The following is a 22548-nucleotide window of genomic DNA, read 5'->3' as shown; positions in this document are numbered from 1 at the left end:
TACTTTACCACACCCAACTTCCCTTTAAACACCTATGTCTTTTTCCTCTCCTCCACCTACACTCATTCCAGAACATTGGGATACATTGCAGACAAAGCCAACACCAACTATTTATTTAAAGATCTTGAAAATTTAGCAACCCCTAAATGTAACAAAGCAATTAGAATTCATTTGAAGATATAAAGCCAATATAAAATTCTCAGAAAAACTGCCTAATTTGAAAATTTCTCTGTAATAAAATACGTTATCTCTATATACTGTCATAAGACAGAAATTTATGTATGTTTAGAGCTTTATCTATATCATATATATCACATATATATCACATATATATATATCTTACATTTTAGATACACAGAAATCACAAAGATTTTAAAATATTATCACTTTAAAGATGAGAAATGTGAGGAGAAATGTGAGGCTCAAAGATGTTACGACTGTAGTCATGTAAGAATCGGGGCTGGAATTTGAACCCCAAGTCTTTCTGTATCCCAAGTGCTTGCATTTTGCATTATTCTTTGCTACCTCTTAACAATGATTTTTGAAAATTGGGGGTGGTGGTGACAATTCCATAATGCATCATAATAAAAAAGAAAATAAGTAATTTTATTATTGTTCATACTGAAAAATTAGAAAAAGCAAATAAACATAAAACTGTACAGTCCCAATAATCGAAATAATTCAAATTTAAGACACCAGATACATTTTTAATGATAATATTCAGTGTTGGCAAGACTGCAGTAAAAAGATAGCTTCTGCTGCTGCCAGGAGTTATGAAAAGAACTGTCTCTTTAGAGGATAAATTGGCAACATATATCAAGAGTATTTTAAATGTTAACATTTTTTTTGACTCAGTAAATCAACTGCTGGGAACTTATCCTAAGGATAAGCATAGAGTTCTACATAAAACATGTTCACTACATTTAAAAAATAAAACCAAAAATATTGCTGACATCTTCAAAGGAAATGAATAAAAAATTACCATCACTGAAATGCCATACAAATAAATTGTATTCAGTCTTAAAGTCATGATTTCAAGGCATTTTATTGACACAAGAAATGTTTTAAGTACTGTATAATATTAGGTAATAACAGACTTTGAAATTATATCATCTCATTTTTGTTGCTACTCCTGTTCCTAACTATGTGTGACTGGAAGTCAAGGAGTTAGTTTTACAATCCCTTTGTGTTGATGGTATTTACCTCTGTTGTTGCCTCTAAGCAGTGATGACTTCATCTAGTCACAGGGTAGTGAGGGGGAGTGGAGATTGATGACTGTCATCTTTGTCCCCACCAGAAACCCTATAAGAAGACTGAGGAGTAGTTATTGTTCTAATATAAGTGACTCTCCAAGGAAAAGTATCCAAGTTATTTACTAAAATTCTGGTTGATCTCAAAGCAGCAGTAGAGTATGGAAGGGACATAAGCTGTAATTTCACTTAAAAGCTTAAGGCCATTCTTTTGTTTCACTCTATCTCCTTAATGTTCCTCACCCCCTTCCATGGAGCCCTATCTCTGAGATCTATACATCTACATGAATTCTCATGTCCTCTGTTTAAGATTAGACTGTGATGTGAGCTCACAATAATTGTGTTTTTTTGCCAGGGTAATCATTATTTTGTTATTCTTTGGTGATATCAAATATAATTTCAAATGAGAATATATATATATATATATATATGTATATGTCAGCATCATTTTAACTTTTTCCCATGAGGATTAAAACAGTAACTCTAATATTAGTGTGCTAAGAGCATCTGACTCTTCACTATGCTTTAAATAAAAGTCACTTAAATAGTTATAAATGGCTGCATATTTGCCATCTGATAGAGATTGGGCCAGCTCCAGTTGTTTTCTCTTATACTCTGAAATATATTAAAAGTTAATGTGGTGATGCTGAACAATTAATCTCATGCAGACATGTTCTCAATAGTAACTCTGGTTGCCTCTCAACAATAGGTTTATCAATGAATTATGAATTATACTCTGTGTAAAATGTTTTTTTAATTTTACTTTTTTATATTCTATTTTTTATACTTTTCTGTATTTTATAATTTATAGTGAAAGTGCACTTAAAGTTCTTTTATAAGCAAATACATTAACATTATGCCAAAGAATTCATGAAATTTCAGCTGTAATGCTTACAACAATTACCTACAATTTATTTGATGTCTACTCAGAGTGTCTTCTCAAATATCTATGGTTCATTGATAGTGTGCTGTAGCAGAAATAACATGGGTTTGGGGGTAATATATATATTATAATCTCAGTCCAACAATTGAAATCTGTCTGATCTTGACCAATCACTTGACCATAAAGCACTTCTACACCTCAAAAGCCCAGATTAATAATATCTACCATACAGGGTTTGGGTGAGGTTTAAATAAAATAAATTAATATGAGAAAATATAATGTACAATATTTAGTTTATGTTAGGTTGCTAGAAAGGAAATTTATAAGCTCCAAAAGTAATTGTTTTTCTTTTGAAAAGTAGATGGTTCATCAGAGTTCTTTTTTCTTGTGTTTGGCATGAAATATCAAATTCTTGCAGACAGACTACTTGAATTCTAATATCTTCTGCTCTGTCCCTGCTAACCCCCTATCATCCATTTCCTTCCAAATATTGATTTTATTGTGCATAGATGTAAATGAGCAGTTATAAAGTATGTCCTAAATTCCTGGAAACCTGCAGGGCTCAGGCTGTTTGAGTATTTTAAAGCAAGTAGTTTTTTTTAAAATCATAAATTCCTTGAAACATAGTAAGACTATGATTCCTGGCCAAACTGGTGAGCCCGGAAATCGAATCACTGTTCTGAATGTCATTGTGGTAGTAGACTTGTTTCTAAGGTACCTACAGTAAATAGTTAGCTTAAAAGGCTAATATATAAATGAAAAGTTTGGTAATATTTGACAATTTGAAGCCCAAAGAAGCTTTCGCAAGAAAAAAACGTAAATATAGTGGTTTAAGTGGTTTAAGTTTTTCCTACACAAATGTAGGAAAAACGTGATTTGACAGTAATGCAACTAAATAAGTAGATCCATCGAAGCATCATGGAAGTGTTTATTCTATTAATTTCTATACCTGATTTTTTTATAGTAATTTTGGAGAGTTTTGCGGTTTTTTTAACTCAAAAATACAACAACAACAAAAAATCAGATTTCTACCACCCATAAGCAGTTTGCAGAAATATCTCAGAACATTTAATTGCATATTGGCACAAATTGAGAAAATCTGCATATAAATGTCCTTCTTTTATATTTAACATGACATTATATCATAAACATTTTCCATGCCATTATCATTTTTGTAGTAATTTAGTAACTATATTATATTTTATTTTGCATGGTTGCCATAATTAATTTATTCATTCTGAATTAAATTCATTCTGAATTTTCACCACCATAATAAAATTCGACAAACATCTTACATATAAATATTTGCCTGCAATTTTCAAAACCTATCTACTCTCAGTTAAAAAAATGACTCTCGGGGCTTCCCTAGTGGCGCAGTGGTTGAGAGTCCGCCTGCCGATGCAGGAGACATGGTTCGTGCCCTGGTCCGGGAGGATCCCACATGCCACGGAGCGGCTGGGCCTGTGAGCCATGGCCGCTGACCTGCGCGTCCGGAGCCTGTGCTCTGCAATGGGAGAGGCCACAACAGTGAGAGGCCCGCGTACCGAAAAAAAAAAAAAAAAGACTCTGTAAGGTTTTGATTTGGATTTCTAGATTTAAATTGCCAAAATGCTTTATTAAAAATTGCACTCTCACCAGTAGAGTAGGAGTATGTCTCCTTTCTACCACACATTAACGTCGGATTTATATTTTTTAAGAAATTCTGTTCAATTGGATAGAATATTTTCTCATAATCACTTTATTTGGCAATTTTTTAATTATTAGTGAGACTGAGCATTTATTTTTTTCATGTGTCCGTTAACCATGTATTATCAAGGAAAACATTTAGTCCAAAGAAATCAAAGTGAGCATTCAGTTAACCAGGGCAGGGTCTGACAGGTTGGCATCACACTGCTGGCAGTGTCTATAACAGAACAGAATATTTAGTGAGGATCCCTCCAGACTGAGGTGACATTTCAGCCTAATGATTAGAGGAAGATTGGACTTGCAAGTGGGGCATTCTTGGCGTCCGCAATGGGAAGATTTGGGAGGCAGAGTCTAGGAAACCAACAAGACATTTTTAAAAGGCCAAAAATGCACTTGTGTTTGCATTTATTCTAATGACTTGATCAGTTGACCAGTCAGTTAGTATTTATTTTTGTACTTATGCAAGCTATCAACTGATCTAATGGATAAATATGCAACATCCTGGCACTAGAGCAGAGTAAAATGGTTACAAATTTATAGTTCTTAGATAATTATCCCCTTTGTAAAAAGGGACCTGTTTTCACATTAGTTTAGGAAATGGCACATAATCTATTTCTCTCTTGGAAATTTGCATTGCTTATTTTTTTAAATAAATTTATTTTATTTATTTATTTTTGACTGCATTGGGTCGTCTTTGCTGAGCGCAGGCTTTCTCTAGTTGTGGTAAGCAGGGGCTACTCTTCGTTGTGGTGCACGGGCTCTAGAGTGCAGGCTCAGTAGTTGTGGTGCATGGGCTTAGTTGCTCCATGGCATATGGGATCTTCCCGGACCAGGGTTTGAACCTGTGTCCCCTGCATTGGCAGGCGGATTCTTAACCACTGAACCACCAGGGAAGCCCTGCATTGCTTATTAAAGTATTAAACATTCTGAGATATCTTATAATAAAGCAACCTGTTTAATTTTAACCCAACGCTTACAAAATTTATTGTCAATTTTGTGGGGTAAGACAGTTGTTCTGTAATATCTGTTTCCACTAAAACTGATATTCTTCACAAAACAGTCAAAAAAGGAGGATTAAACAAAGAAAATAATCAGCCTTCGGAGCCACTTAGAAATGTTTAAATCTTGATTCTGCCACCCATTAACTACCTAATAACCTAAAATCTCTTGGGTAAATTATTTATTTTTTCTGAAAATCTATTTTCTTTCCTTTTTTTTTTTTTTTTTTTTTTTTTTGTGTTTCCCGGGCCTCTCACTGTTGTGGCCTCTCCCGTTGAGGATCACAGGCTCCGGACGCGCAGGCTCAGTGGCCATGGCTCACGGGCCCAGCCACTCCGCGGCATGTGGGATCTTCCCAGACCGGGGCATGAACCCGTGTCCCCTGCATTGGCAGGCAGACTCTCAACCACTGCGCCACCAGGGAAGCCCGTGAAAATCTATTTTCTTATCTGCAAAATTGAAATTAAATAATAGTTGATTTGCATGGCTCTTGCTAGATTAGCAATCCTATATCTCTATATTATGGATATAGTGAAAATTTAATAGATTTTAGCTATTATTGTTAGTGCAAATGCCTTTTAAGACATTCAAGTTTTACTGGAAAATATAAAATCATAATTTTTCAGAGAAATGCATGTTTTGTATTAATTCATACAGTTAGTCATGCCCATGGAAAGCCTGGTTGTTTGAAGTAAATAGCCAGTGTCAGGCATAGTTGTTTACTTTTTATTGTCTGTGTGAATTAAAGGTATTGGTTTACAAGAAGATATGTACCACATTTAGGAACAAAAAATGTTAAAAAATGTTTTAACATTATTATAAATGAATTAAACAGTCCAACTGAGCATATATTTTTCACATATTAAAAAACTTAATACAATTACAATTACCTAGTAGTTCTTAAGACTTCAATAATTCAATGGATGCCTAGGTTTTCTCTTATAAAGTTGAAAAACATGATTTCTACATGTATAATATTTACTAGATAGTGCTTCATCTTCTTAATCTTTAAATATACAAATAAAAGACGACTTATTTGTGAGTATATATGTATACCGTATTATAGTTGTGGCCTTCAGAATTTACGGACACTTAAACACAGGAGTACTAATACCAACTCAGTTTTCTGTGCATATTTTTGAGAAAACAACCAAAGGGCTAGTAATAGCTAGGGAAAAAAAGCATAGGCACCATCTTTTACTCATACACACACAAATTCTTGTGTTGAATTACATGCACTCATATTTCATTACTGTGCATCATGTTAGAAATTCAAATTGATCATGATGTCTTTCAGCTGCTCTTGATGACAACAAAATTCCCTGGGCATTTATCTCCCTTGAGGCAAAAAAAGGTGAAACTCACTTGCATTCAAAAATAACATCACATCTAAGATTTTATATTGTTTTTAACTCTTTCCAGCTCTTAGGTGGTTAGTCAAGAAATTGGGTCTGCTTTATCACTGTTTAATTTAAGACTAAAATAAAAAGTGATTATAGGGTAGTGAAAGACTAATACACTAAGTGGCTCTCAGACGTTACTGTTTTATAGAATTTTTATTACATTAGTTACAGAATATACCAGGGAAACCCCCTTCTTCCTCAATACTGGATTACAGCTGTCTTCACTAGGGTGTATTTAACTTTTTGCTTTCACTCGAATTGGTATACGTGGACAACTGTGATTGGTATTTAACTGTGCTGAAATAAATGAATTTGCGTTGCTGTGGGTTTACTTGATTAAAATAGTTAGAATATATAGATAAAAAATTTTAATTTTATAAATTACAAGTATCCATAAATGTCCTTTTCTTAGGCTACTAAATAGTAGGAAACCCCTCATTCTAAAAGACTGACAGAAAAAAGTCACAGAAATGTAACTCAGACCAGAACAAATAATTAATCCACTGTTTGATTTGGCCACTCTTTCTTGTGATAAAAAGTCATAGCTGCTTATATTAAGGAATTCCCTAGACACTTTTGTGATCCTTTCCCCTCCCTACATTATTTGCCTCCAGCAAACTTCTTAAAATCCGTATCTTTGTCACAGGTTCCAAATCTACATATTCACCTTCACTGAATATGTGCTCTTGAGCATGGCTCAAAACCAGACTCTTTATTTTCCCCCTACTGAATTCTATTTTTGACTTCCTATTGTTGTTAATAATATTGCCTTGGTTATTTTTTCAATAGATGCAAAACATCATTTTTTCAACCTGCAAAAATCTACTTACAAAGATTTGTAAAATAGAGGGGCAATGAGCCCTATTTCACACTAGGGAATAAGAATTTCTGTGGCAATGACTGGGGAAATGTGCTTTTTAACAAGCACCTAAGTTACCCATAAAGTTTGAAAATCATACTAGTTTGTAAATTTCTAAACAAGAACTGGCTACACATCAGCATCATATATCAAAACATCAAAATCATAATCATAAAAGAGAAAACAATTGTATATATGTGTATGTACACAAATATGTCTAGATGAATCAATATTAATATACTCCCTGACTTCAGACTATACTACAAAGCTACAGTAATCAAGACAGTATGGTACTAGCACAAAAACAGAAAGATAGATCAATGGAACAGGATAGAAAGCCCGGAGATAAACCCACGCACATATGGTCAACTTATCTTTGATAAAGGAGGCAGGAATGTACAGTGGAGAAAGGACAGCCTCTTCAATAAGTGGTGCTGGGAAAACTGGACAGCTACATGTAAAAGTATGAGATTAGATCACTCCCTAACACCATACACAAAAATAAGCTCAAAATGGATTCAAGACCTAAATGTAAGGCCAGAAACTATCAAACTCTTAGAGGAAAACATAGGCAGAACACTCTATGACATAAATCACAGCAAGATCCTTTTTGACCCACCTCCAAGAGAAATGGAATTAAAAACAAAAATAAACAAATGGGACCTAATGAAACTTCAAAGCTTTTGCACAGCAAAGGAAGCCATAAACAAGACCAAAAGACAACCCTCAGAATGGGAGAAAATATTTGCAAATGAAGCAACTGACAAAGGATTAATTTCCAAAATTTACAAGCAGCTCATGCAGTTCAATAACAAAAAAACAAACAACCCAATCCAAAAATGGGCAGAAGACCTAAATAGACATTTCTCCAAAGAAGATATACAGACTGCCAACACACACATAAAAGAGTGCTCAACATCATTAATCATTAGAGAAATGCAAATCAAAACTACAATGAGATATCATCTCACACCAGTCAGAATGGCCATCATCAAAAAATCTAGAAACAATAAATGCTGGAGAGGGTGTGGAGAAAAGGGAACACTCTTGCACTGCTGATGGGAATGTGAATTGGTACAGCCACTATGAGGAACAGTATGGAGGTTCCTTAAAAAACTACAAATAGAACTACCATATGACCCAGCAATTCCACTACTGGGCATATACCCTGAGAAAACCACAATTCACAAAGAGTCATGTACCAAAATGTTCATTGCAGCTCTATTTACAATAGCCCGGAGATGGAAACAACCTAAGTGCCCATCATTGGATGAATGGATAAAGAAGATGTGGCACATATATACAATGGAATATTGCTCAGCCATAAAAAGAAACGAAATTGAGCTATTTGTAATGAGGTGGATAGACCTAGAGTCTGTCATACAGAGTGAAGTAAGTCAGAAAGAGAAAGACAAATACCGTATGCTAACACATACATATGGAATTTAAGAAAAAAAAAATGTCATGAAGAACCTAGGGGTAAGACAGGAATAAAGACATAGACCTACTGGAGAACGGACTTGAGGATATGGAGAGGGGGAAGGGTGAGCTGTGACAAAGCGAGAGAGAGGCGTGGACATATATACACTACCAAACGTAAGGTAGATAGCTAGTGGGAAGCAGCCGCATAGCACAGGGAGATCAGCTTGGTGCTTTGTGACCATCTGGAGGGGTGGGATAGGGAGGGTGGGAGGGAGGGAGACGCAAGAGGGAAGAGATATGGGAACATATGTATATGTATAACTGATTCACTTTGTTATAAAGCAGAAACTAACACACCACTGTAAAGCAATTATACCCCAGTAAAGATGTTAAAAAAATTAATATAAATATATACATATTTATTGATATATCTGTACACATATCTATATATATTCTACCCTGGATTGCATTCCCAAAGGTACCATCTCAGTATGCTTGGAAACCACTATCTAGAGTATAAGATTACAAAATAACAGAAATTTTACTTTGCTAAACTAATGCTCACAGAAGTTAAAACTTTCCACAGGGAATTCAGAACTCTTTTCCAAAATGTGACTCAACTCTGTATAACTTTGTGCAGAATAATGTGAAGCTACTATATAGGAGTTAGATAAAAGTATCCCATATCTGTGGAAAATATGAAAGAGAAAGTATTCCATACCTGCAGATTGCTTGCCAAAAAGTGTTAACAGTACTTCCAGAATTAATAAGATTTATTATGATATACAAGCTATATGATATTTAAAATACAATTTAATCATTTAATCATTTTATTTAAACTTCAGCTACAGTCAGCCATTTGTAATTGTGGATTTCACATCTGCAGATTCAACCAACCTCGGATCAAAGATATTTGGAAAAAAATCTTCCAGAAAGCTCTAGAAAGTCAAACTTGAATTTTCTATACCCTGGCAACTATTTACATAACATTTACATTGTATTTATAACTACTTACATAGCATTTACATTATATTAGGTATTTTAAGTAATCTAGAGATGATTTAAAGTGTATGGAAGTACGTGTATAGATTGTATGCAAATACTACGTCATTCTACATAAAGAACTTGAGAATCCTTGGATTTTGGTATTCCCGGCTGGGAAGGGACAGGATGCTGGAACCAATCCCCCATGGATACTGAGGGATGACTGTATTTATAAGGAGATATGAACTTTATAAAGTTTATTACTTCCCTTGTTATACCCAATAATGTTAGTTGCTGTCTAGTATCCTATTTCCTATTGTTTAAAATTACTTGAGCATGTGCTCTCTTTACTCTCTTATATAAAAGATTGAAAAATTGTAATTTCCAGGCCTCCTCTGGCTATCAGTATCAAAGGGAACATGAAGCATACAGAAGCCTTCACTGCCGGCTGTTCATTTACAGTAACGTCAACATACCCCATGTTGATGAAAACATGCTTTCTGTGGGAGAAAAGACTATTCTACTGTTACCCTCTCTCCTCAGGCATATTGCTTTCCAAATATCATACCAGTGCAACTGAAGAAAGAGAAAAAAATCTTCCTCTGCAATGACCTTTAGAAAGTATGGTTACTCTTCTCCACTCATTTGACCTAAGCTATGAACCCTTCATCATTAAAAGCAATAAAACATCTTATTTGGAAGACAGAATTATTTTCTTAAATAACTTAGACTTAGATATTCTCTTTATGAAGTTCAGTTATCTATACTTCATGCTCTTTGTTTATTCTTGTTGATCAAGCAGTGACTAATTAATGAATGTGTCTTGTGTAGCATGCCCTGTATTGAAAAAGCAAATCGGATAAAGTGAGGGTTAAATAAGCCCTTAGAGTTAATCTTATTCAGCTCCTTTTATATTACTAATGAGAAACATCATACCACAGGCGATCTTGGTCTCCAAGCATGCTGGAACACTTCAAGAGGCTGCTGGGATGGGAGAAGCTAGAGTTTGAATGAAGTAACAGCTGGTCACACTCTAGGGATTCCCTTGAGAAAATTAGACAGATTGACACTTGAAAATGTCTCTCATCTTTTTGTTGATATAGAAAGACACCCATGATAATGGCTAAGACAGAAAGCAGATTTCTCAGATAGTGACAGTACTTGAGGACAGATGTGTGGCAACATCTTGGTTCTACATGACCAATTCTTTCTTGGAACAGACTCTAATTAGGGTTCATGACCTCAGGGAAAAGGATCATTGTAAGTCATGGAAGAACAAAACTAAAAATAGCAGAATTCTAGTAAGATTTCCTAAAGTAGTTAACATGTGAGTCAAGATCCTGCAGTAAACTTTAAATTACATGAAGTACCAAAAAACAGTAGGGATGAGGAGGAAATGGGGGGTTTTGTAAATACCTAGAACACAAAGCTTAATCCAGATTCACTAGATATCTGACTTTATTAATTCCAGCCTGCATTTATCGGCAGGAATAAACCCTTGAAAACCTAGGTATGGCTGAGATTATAAGACAAAAGTATCAGTGTCTATAGATGATGAAGATGGCAAGACCTAACAATCAAGTGAAACTCATAAAGAGAAAACGATTCCTCCAAGACCATGAAGATGATCAATGACACATGTAGGAAAAAATCCCAGATCCTTAAATTCCAGGACAATGATTATGAAACTACATCCCTGTTCTCCTAATAGAACCTAAGAGAATCTTCAAATTAATTGGGAAGATAGAAAATAAACACAAACATTAGATATGGAAGTAAGCAGAATAAAGACTTAGGTCACATTGTCTGTATAAAAATGCAGTAGAGAAGGAAGATACTACAGACATTACATGGGAAACTGTTTCCATGGCTGCTCTCTCTCCACCCTGCTCTATCATACATTTGTAATAGGATATCTAGAATGCACTAATGCCAGGTAGACCTATCCTGTATATTTTTGTTTCAATTAAACTCAAAATTTTTGTTTTTCTCAGAAATCGTTTTTTAAAGTATTTCTTTTGAAGCCTGCTGTCATTGAAAATTATGGTGGCTAATATCTTAGGAAGATTAAAATAACAGAATGGGCATTTATGTGAATGTAAACAATAAACTATGTGCAGTTTTACAAGGCAAGCTAAAATTACAGTCGTCATCAATTGTGTTTCAAATCATAAAATGATAACCAGCTGGAATTAGGAAAAAATTTCCCCTGTGGTATAATATTGAACAACTGGACAGGTGCATTATGAAAGGTAATTTTTTTCTGGCCTTCTGCTGAAGCATCTAGTCTAGGTCTTTATAAAATGCCAGTCTAATATACCATTGACCTTCTCAGCTAATGCAATTTGTAGGAGTCTCACTTTTGCAGAAGTAATCAATAAGAATCCTAAAAAACATACTACTGATTTACTAGAAGACCTGTCTAGCAAAGAGATAGACTATATTGAAAAAGAAATGATACTATAGTCACCAAAAAAGCAATAAAGGAATGATCATGTTATATATGAAAGTACATTTATAGTGATAACATTGGAAACATTCACACCTCGATGTGTAACATCATTCAGAACAGAAATGATTGCACTTAGAGATGTACAAGTAGAAATGTGCCTGTCACATTTCTAGGGCATTTGATATAACTTGCACCTATTAAAAAAAAACAAAAGAGCTTATAAGTTTACTTATTAGAATCATTCTGAGATCTTCTAAGAATTTTGTATAAGGCTAAAAGTAAGAGTTTATTTCAAGAGTTTATTTTAGCATTTAAAACTATTTGAAAATCTAAGACTACCAAACATCCATTGATAGGAATTTAGTTAATTGTATTATGATATACACTTGCAATAAAATAATATGCAGTCATTAACATTTTTCCTGTAGTAAAATACACACAATTAGGCAACTAAATTACAAACCATATGAAGACATTGAGGAAGGAAGGCAAATGCCCCTTTTAATTAGACTTTTTTTGTTGAGAGATTTGGGTATAAAAATGTGCATGTGTGTAATGAGTAAGAAAGAGAATGCTAACTAAGTCCCTCATGAATTGGAGGCTAAGAGAGAAAACAAAGTGTGGGAGAAGAGAGCAGGGAATAGTTATGAGATGGAAAAGCTCAATGAGTAATCTTTGAGACATTGCACTTACAAATGGAGCATTGCACCAAAGTTATTCCTTATTAAATTCACCATTTCACCTGAGTCCTAATGTGACACCATCTTAAAACTGAGCTAGACAGAGGTGTTACAAGAATAAGCAATGACTATTCACAATAATCTTGGCATAAAATAGGCTCAATAAAGTTCAAAAAATAACACTCTTTATAAGAGTTTATGTAAACAATAGAATAAAACTGATGGAACATTTTATGTATTATTGCATTTTACATTATTCTATGGCAGTGTGAAGGCATTAATACATGAAAATCGTCAACATTTTACAATGAAAATAATTGCTAAAGTTACTCATATTACCACAGGAATACAAGCAAAATGAATTACCATTAATTGGCCATTACGTCATCATCGTTGGAATTATTTAGTATTAATAAAATATTTCATTTTGTAATGGTCATACAGTTATTACAGAGAATAACGCTATCACAAAAAACACCTGTTTCTTGAGTTGACTATAAAATCTCTTAGCTCAGCAATTTAAAATAAGCTGATGTTGCTTTTTCAGTAGCATTTGTAATTTTCTCATTGACTTCTTAACAACTGCAAAAAGAATATACTATTTGGGACTTTTTGGAACTAAAAACAGGGTTTTTCCATTTATTTTTATATCAATATGAGCAGATCTATTTGCTAAATGATGTGCATCTAAAATGGTACTGTCCTCTTTTGTTTCTCATGGCTCATGTATACATGTATAAAACTGTCAAGAGAATTTAAAAGATACTCTAGATTTTTTAAGCCATTTAACTTAAAATCTAACAATAATAACAAAGAATAAATTTGATGTGCATCGTCACAGGATTTCTTTATTTCTTCTATTATGTATTTTTAAAAAGACTATTTAGTGCTTTTTACATGTAGTTATACGTACCTGAACTGTTTCTTGTTGTCACATGTATCCAACCTAGCTTAGCTTTATAGACTTCTGTAGGACCACAGTATCATATTCCCCATCAAAAATTATGAAGCCAAGTTTAGTGTTTTCTACACAGATCAAATATTCTATAACAACAATGACCCTTTAGGGCTTATAAGAACCTTAACTGCAGTATTTTGTTTGATTCTTACCCAAACCTTGGAAATTGACATTTTATATCCTCTAACATATAAAAAAAGGAGGATCAGAGAGCTAAAGGGACATACCAGAAATTATGCAACCAGTAAATAGCAGAGCATAAATTTGAAATTATGACTTTTAGAATCAAACCCATCACTTTTCCACCATTTAATTTCTGCACCTTTATTCACCATTTTAGAATTATATATTCAAATAGCCAGCAGATGTGTACACTTTTTTCCTTTTTAATATATTTAAAATGCCCATTTTATCTACTCATGCAACCAACAAAATATATTTATTCTGTCTTATGAAGCTTTAAAAATGGATTATCTATCAAAATGGCTAAAATATAATACAAATAGCGGTAACACTGAATGTTGGTGAAGATGCAGAAAAACTGATTACTCTCATGCTTTGTCAGTATGAATATAAAATTATATAACCACTCTGAAAAATAGTTTGGCAGTTTCTGATAAAACTAAACGGGCACTTACCATATGACCTAAGAATTGTACTTGGGCATTTATCCCAGAAAATGAAAGCTTATGTTTATACAAAAATGTGTGCAGGAATATTTATAGCAGCTTTATTTGTAATAGCCTCAAACTGGAAACCAAATATCTTTGAAAAGTGAATGTAATGTTTAAACAAACTTTGGTATATCTGTATCATGGAATAATATCAGCAATAAAAAGGAACAAAATATTGATCCATACAACAACCTGGATGTAATCTCAAGGGAATTATGCTGAATTTAAAAAGACAATTCCAAAAGATTGGAAGGGATGGTGTGGTTATGAAGAGACAGCATGAGGGAATCTTGTAGTGATGAAATAGTTCTGTATCTTGATTGTGGTGCTACATAAATGTACACATGTGATAAAAATCACAAAACACACACACAAATGAATGTATAAGAATTGGTGAAATCTAAATAAGCTCTGTGGATTGTACTAATGTCATTTTTCTGGTTTTGATATTATAAATCACTTTTGAAGGCAAATCTGATACTATCTCTAAGATTCAAAATACCCATATGCTTTGACTTAAAATGTCAGTTCTAGAAATGTAACCAAAGAAATAAATGAACATAAGCTACAAAGATTGTTTATATCTATATCTAACTATATTCATGTTAATATAGTGAGTATATTTATAATATTAGTAATTTTAAATCTTAATAAAATAAGGGTTCAACAATAGAGAAATGATTGCCATGCTGTGGAATACCAGGTGTACACATAAAATTTGAGGTCTATCTACACTTAAGTACAAATATCCAAAGATAACCATGTGATTAGGTGGAAAATAATACTGTAATATTATACGTAGTGTAATGTAACAAAACTGTCAATAAGAATTGCATCAGAGATGGGGAGTGTCAGTGGTTGGGACTTTCACATTTTAATCTGTGTACACTTAAATTTTTTATTCTGAAAATGAATTCATGTATTACATATATAAAATTTTTGAGAAAAAATATTCATATTCATTATAGAAAACATTAAAGGTTGACTTGGGAAAGATATTTGCCCTCAACAGTAAGATGTGCAAGTATAGCTCTTCCCTCTTTGGATTTATATTCAGGCAAGAATAATTTTTATCCCAAGTCAAGTACTGCATAAAGTTCCAATTGAGGTTTAATAGAGGCAGTTCTAACCTGCAGAGATGTATTTTTCTGAGTAACTGATAAGCCAAAGTTGCCACTTAGAAAAAAAAATGAGTTCATCCGTACAGTCTTTTGTAAGTGCACAGCTTCAAATTGTTAAGAGAAATAAAAGAGTTGAAGTGATTCACTTGGGCTTACTGTTGGCTCTGAGATGGTCCATAAATTCAGCAAAGTCATTTTATGTTCATCTTAGCTAAAGGAAATAATTCTAAAAAAAAAAAATGCACATAGATGTTGATGATGTTATGAGTACTGAAGTCTAAAATGCTAGATCATGATAAAGATGATGAGGAGAAGAATGGAGAGGGGAGGATTTTATATATAGTCTCAAAAGAACTTCTTACTGAAAGAAAAGTTATGTTGGCAGTTTGCAGAATATCACACTTCCCCAAATCTATAAATATATTGACATGGAATTAATATTTCTGCATAAAATTCCAATCTAAAGCAAATGTTTCTTTATTACCTTTGTAATCTTTATTTTTTCTTTCATTCACATCATTTTTTTCCTATTGCATTTAATATAAATTAGAGAGTCATGTCTTCATTTTCTCTTCACCAATCCATTTCATGAATGCAGAGAGAAACATATATCCAGCAGTTGATTTGCATCTACTAACTACTCAGTTCCACAAATCTTTCAAGCATTGGAAGTACTAGGATTGGTTGTCTTTATAAAAATGTGATTTTTCAGTTTACCCAGAGCTTGTCATTTAAAGCAACTTTAGTTTCTTTTTTTTTTTTACATCTTTATTGGTGTATAATTGCTTTACAATGGTGTGTTACTTTCTGCTTTATAACAAAGTGACTCAGTTATACATATACATATGTTCCAATATCTCTTCCCTCTTGCATCTCCCTCCCTCCCACCCTCCCTATCCCACCCCTCTAGGTGGTCACAAAGCACCGAGCTGATATCCCTGTGCTATGTGACTGCTTCCCACTAGCTATCTATTTTATATTTGGTAGTGTATATATGTCCATGCCACTCTCTCACTTTGTCACAGCTTACCCTTCCCCCTCCCCACATCCTCAAGTCCATTCTCTAGTACGTCTGTGTCTTTATTCCCGTCTTACCCCTAGGTTCTTCATGACCTAAGTGTCCATCATCGGATGAATGGATAAAGGAGATGTGGCAACTTTAGTTTCTTAAGAGCCAATCTTGTACTACTTGCATTTGATTAATAATTAGCAAAGCACCTGCCACATTCTAAACAATTAATATATTTTTAGATTAAATGCTAAAATTTGAACAAGATTCTGTACTGTCCAAAATGATAGTTATCTTTGCTTAAGAGATCAGGTCTAGACCATGTGAAGTTCTGAGCTTTGGATGCATGAAACATCTCTTCTCATTAGGCCAAAAGCCTTGGAGGCATGATTGATTTCTCCCTTTTTCTTACACTTCACATCTAGTCTTTCAGCAAATTCTAAAGGCATCACCTTCAAAATATATTCAAAATCCATCCACTTATCTGATCCCAAGTGCTACCAGTGGTGTCAGGCGCCATTGTCAGTGCCTGAATTCTTGGCTCAATTCCTAAAGTCTTCTTTTTTATACCCTTGTCCTCTTACGGTCTCTTCTAACACAGGAACCTGAGAGGTTCTTTTTAAACACACAAGAACTCACATCATTTCTCTTCTCAAAACTCTCCAAGGCTTCGCTCTCAAGCAGTTAATGGGCTAAGACAATACAATGTGAAACAGGATCTATATGACTTGTATTCCGCCTTCCTTCCTTCTTTCATCTCTTAATTCTTACCGCTCTTATCTCAGTCATGCTGCTCCAGCCACAGTACACTTCTTTCTGTTTCTGAAACACACCAGGCATGATCCCACCTTAGAACTTTCATGCCTGCTGTTCCATTTTCCTGGCTATCCCTTACTCCAGATATCCAAATGCCTAATTTCCTCAAACCTTTATTCAAACATTGCCTTCTCAGGTAGTCTTTCCCTGTCATTCTCTCTAAAGTTTCCATGGCGTTGTCTCACTTTTTAACCTCTTTCTTGATCAGTTTCTTCTGTCTCTTTAATACTACCATACTAATGTGAGGATGAGGGGAGTACAGTATAACCTATTCATTTCGTATATTGTCTGTTTCCATCACTAGAATGTAAACTTCATGAAGGCAGAAAATTTTGTCTCATTTATTCACTGCCCATCCCTTGTGCTAGAATTGTTGCTGGCAATTAGAATTTGCTCCATATGTATTTTATAAATGAATTTGTTCAAAGAATGCTATACTACTGGGAAAAAAATAACTTCATTCTTCTCAGGTGGCTTTTCCTCAGAATGTATGTCCTTCTTGATGAAAGCATTGTACAGGGAGAGCAGGGAAGTATCGAGCAGTTACAATTACTGACTAAATCACTTCTTCCAAAATGGCCAAGAAACACAACTCCCTTTGCCAGCCCAGGATTCCTTCCACATTGCATTGATATAAGGCCAAGTAGGTAGCCACCCCATTGAGTTTATTTGCACAAACCAGAGATACATATAGTTTGACAGAGTTCACAGCTTCTTAATCTCATGAGCTCAGTACAATCTCTCTTCTCACCAACCTCTTGTGATAGCATCTTTTCTTTGAAGGCAGCACAGATCTATTCCAAATTTTTATCCAAATTGTCTGTGGCTAATTACTGTTTATTTCATTTGCATGTAGTTTTTTTTTCATTATATTTAGCTAGCTAGAGAGGGAAAACCTGTAACCATGGCAACCTGGAGAAGTGCCTCTGTGTTTCAGTTTTAGCTTTGCCCTCTGCTCCATTTCCTTGAACTCTAAAAGTGTTCCTGGCTTTTCTTATTTCTGGTGTTGCTAACACATATAAGCTCTTTAGTCTTATCTTTCTTAATATATAATTTTTATTAATATGTCTCCTCCCCAATTTCATTAATTTAATATTTTGTTTCTATTTATTAAACTTAATGTAATTCTCTTTATCAATACACTTTGTATTCTATTCAACATTCTTTTTATACAATATTCTAAGCCTCTTTTTCTTTCTCTACATAAACATAAAGTCAATGTTTTAACAAGAATAATCTTTCAGATTCCTTCAATCTAAAAGTCCATGGTTTTTCTAAAATATAAACCCCAAGGGCACTGGTCAATACACAAGAATACAACACTTTAATTGTCCATTTTCAATTAAAGTTATGGGAAAATTGGTCTTTCTTCTATATAGGAAGTATCTGATAAGTTTGAATTATAACAATCTTCCAGTATATTGTACATATATTTTTCCCCATCATATTCCATGGCCACAACAACTATATCCTATAGAGAAATTATAAGTAACACACTGCAGATAAAACAGTATGATTCACTGCAACATAGAAATGTGAAAAAAGTATTGTGGTTTTCCAAATCCAAAATAACAATTTGGTTTTTAAGCCCTGGCTAGATATGTTGATTCACTGGGAATTCATATTAGCCTGAATAGACAACAGTGAAGCCAATTAAAATGTGTTCCTTGTTGCAAACTTTTTAGTAATAAGAATGCTGATGTATCAGCAGTGATAGTAGTAATGGTGGTGGTTGTCTGGTCATGGACATGAGGTGAAAGTGATATTGTTAATGGTGGTGGTGATTGTTAATATTTACTGAAAATATATTATAGATCAGGCACTTAGCTAAGTGCCCTACATGCAATACACCACTTAATACATAAAATAATAATATAAAGCAGAAATTATTAATATTCCCATTCTATAGAAAGGCACACTGAAACAGAATATTCCAGTAACTTGCTCAAGAGACAGCTGGTGAAAAGGACTTCTGTGACTCAAATTTAAATTAGAATGACATCAAAACTGAAGCTTGTAATCAAACTGAAGAATCTAAAATAGATTTATCTTTAGGGAACAGTACAAAGAATAGAAGCAAGTGCTATTCTGCTAAATAACTGCATGGCTTTTTGCTTTCCCCATTAAGAAAAGAAAAAGCCCTTTCAGATGACTATTAGAGTTATTGCTACCAACACATCAGTTATTTTCTCCTGTACCCTCCTACAGTCATGGAGAAAAAGACATTGATAATTTCAGCATCAGTATCATGTCATAATTATTTTAGTCAATATTTTCTTTGTAAAATTCTTAACATGGGCTATATATAGATGATTCCCCAAGAATCCCATAGGTTTCTTAATTAAACTGTAGTTGGATAATTCAGTGTAAAGCCAAAATTTTTGCATAGCACTTTACCATTCTACATTCCAGGCTAAATGCTTCATAATCTTACATTCAAATTCTGATATAAATATTTATATTTATACATATTTATATGTACACATTTTTTTTAGTGTGGCACATGGAATTCTCTCTACTTGGAAAGAATGGCCTTCATTCTGTTCACATAGCATTTTATATCTGCCTCTGCTGTAGTTCTGAGACACATAAACAACTAACAATAACATAAAGTAACATCACCCATGTTAGATTATGTTTGAGATAAGAAACCATGATTTTATGCATCCTCATAACCATAGGATCTATCTAAGTACCTTGTAGATAGAGTAGGTGCTCAGTAAATGAATAAATTAAAAACAAACATTTGAAAAAGATAATCTGGGTTTAGTCAGAAACACACATACACAAAACATACATCTTTCTCTAATGAAGGAAGGAAATATAATTAGTTAACTTTTAATTCAGTAAAATTGGAATATATATAATGAGTAAAGGAAAAGTTAAAGAGTATGATGGTCATGCTGAGTAGATGGAAAGATGTTTGCCTGATTCTTTGTTGTAAGTACTATATTCAAAAGTTGCTTCATTTTAAATAACATTAATTGGAAAAACTGAGTTATGCCTTTATATACGATAAATCAGTTAATATTGGAAACATACTATTAAAATTTTGAAATTATGTTCAATAAGCACATACTGTACTCCATTTACAAATATGTTAAATGAACATATGCTGTCTTCCAGACCCTATTCTGGATTTGGGGATTCAGAAATAAATAAAACAGGTAAAATTCTTCGTCTTGTGAAGCCTAAATATTGTAGCACAAACCTAATTATAATACAACTTAGACTTTAGAAAAGACTAATGGGATTCCAATGTTAAAGTTGTTGTGATGATGGTTGTGATGTGTGTGTGTGTGTGTGTGTGTGTGTGTGTGTGTTTTAACTGTTAGGGTTTCTCTTCTTAATGCTATAAAGCATGAATAGCTAGTATGTGCAATTCACTAACCAGACATATCTGCAAAGTGATTTATATATAAGAACATAATATTAAAGGTGAAAAAATACTTTCTTGTTAATTATATTATTCAAAGTTATTAATTAGAATTCCAGGCAAAACCAGAGGGCAACATAGAATAGACATTTACCAGCTTCCTTTTAACACTAAGAATAAAATTACAAAGGGAAATGACTTTATAGGTTCTAAGAAATACACATTTTAGAAACTTCAAAGTGGATGGTATAAATATAAAGAGTATAGAGAGGATAGATGATATAGATATAGTTGTAAAGATACAGAACAGTTGGGATTGCATTTTTGTACCCTACATCTTCAATGTTCATGTTAAGCAAAATATCCTTATTTATTTTTAAATGATTATCATATTTCCCTATTCTTTATGCTTTGTAATTATTGCATTTCATGGCTGTACAATACTCTACATGAGGGTGATAATATTTTTAATCATTTCCCTATTGTTGGACATTTTACTTGCTTTGAAATTTTTAGTATTATTAATGACAAAGCAATAAATATTAGTCAAAAATTATAAACATTAGGTTCTGATTTTTTACCTATAATGTAAAGTTTTTCTGAAAAAAGAAATTAATTTGTAATGCTACTGAAGGCAATGAGAATGAACACTCAAAGTAGATTCTTGGAGTGCAAATTGAAAATGATTTGATTGGATACGAATTAGAAGCTAGAAACGTTAATAACCATTAAAGCAATTGCAAAACTTATCAAACTATATTCAAAAGTGACCCCCATGAGCTAGATGATTTTCTAACAATTGTTTCAAAAATTTAGTAAACATGAAAAATATAATCCAAAGTTTCACCTTCTGAAATTGTTTTCTTCCCCAAAGCCTCAAAAATAAAAATATGAAAAAAAGTTATGAATTACTAGATATTGATTTAATAGATGAGAGTTGAATGCTAGATACATAGCGTACAACAAAATGTTGCTTTCCTTACTCTCACAAGCATTCTCATCCCCGTCTTTTTGTTTTTCATTCCAGTTCTGCCACTGTGTCACCAAAGACAAGTGTCAAATCCTATTAGTATTGTTAGTTGCAAACAGTAGAAGCCACTCTGACTACTTTAAGTTGTAAAGGGATTTATTAAAGTTTATTAGGTTGCTTACCAAATTACTGGGACAGCTGGAGAAACAGGACTAAGCAGCAGGAAAGGTCTAATAAGATAATTCCTTCCACCAGAGTCACTGCCTTTCCTGAGTCAGAAACTTGACCGTGCATTCTTACTACCCCTCAAAGATAAATGTCTGTCTCCACAAACGCCAGTGAGATGAAAGCTCTGCACAGCCTCATTCCTTATGTTTCTCATTTCAAATAGGAGCCTCTCATAATGTGCATCTGATTGGAAGGGCCTAGCAGCAAGGGAGCCAGGTAATTTGAGTACTAATATAAGTCAAGAAGACAAGATATATAACAGTAACATATTCCCTAAATACAGTAGGGCTATTAAAACGTTAGGGGCAGTGATGGAAAAGACCAATATTCATGACAAGGCCTTAGTTTTCTAATCAGCAAAATAAAGATAACAGTCTATTGACTACTTCACAGAGTTGTTAAAAATGTCAAATGAGGGCTTCCCTGGTGGCTCAGTGGTTGAGGGTCCGCCTGCCGATGCAGGGGACACAGGTTTTTGCCCCGGTCTGAGAAGATCCCACATGCTGCGGAGCGGCTGGGAGAGGCCACAACAGTGAGAGGCCTGCGTACAGCAAAAAAAAACAAACAAACAGTGGTAATTGAGATTTATGCCACATGGATTAGTAACTTATCTACTTGCCACTGTCTTATCTCACTTTATTCTGAATGATTACCCTTCTTTCTAAAATGTATCCATTAGTGTTTGTTTTTCTGAAAATGTCTTCACTTTGCTCTTTCCCCTCTGGGGTAATTTAGGGTGTGTAGAACTTTTAAATAGGAATAATTTTCTTTTAATATT

The sequence above is a fragment of the Monodon monoceros genome, unplaced genomic scaffold, assembly GCF_005190385.1.
Source record: "Monodon monoceros isolate NGI ecotype Baffin Bay Population unplaced genomic scaffold, NGI_Narwhal_1 Super_Scaffold_19, whole genome shotgun sequence".
NCBI classification, from domain to species: Eukaryota; Metazoa; Chordata; class Mammalia; order Artiodactyla; family Monodontidae; genus Monodon; species Monodon monoceros.
Note: the sequence above shows the minus strand (reverse complement) of the source record.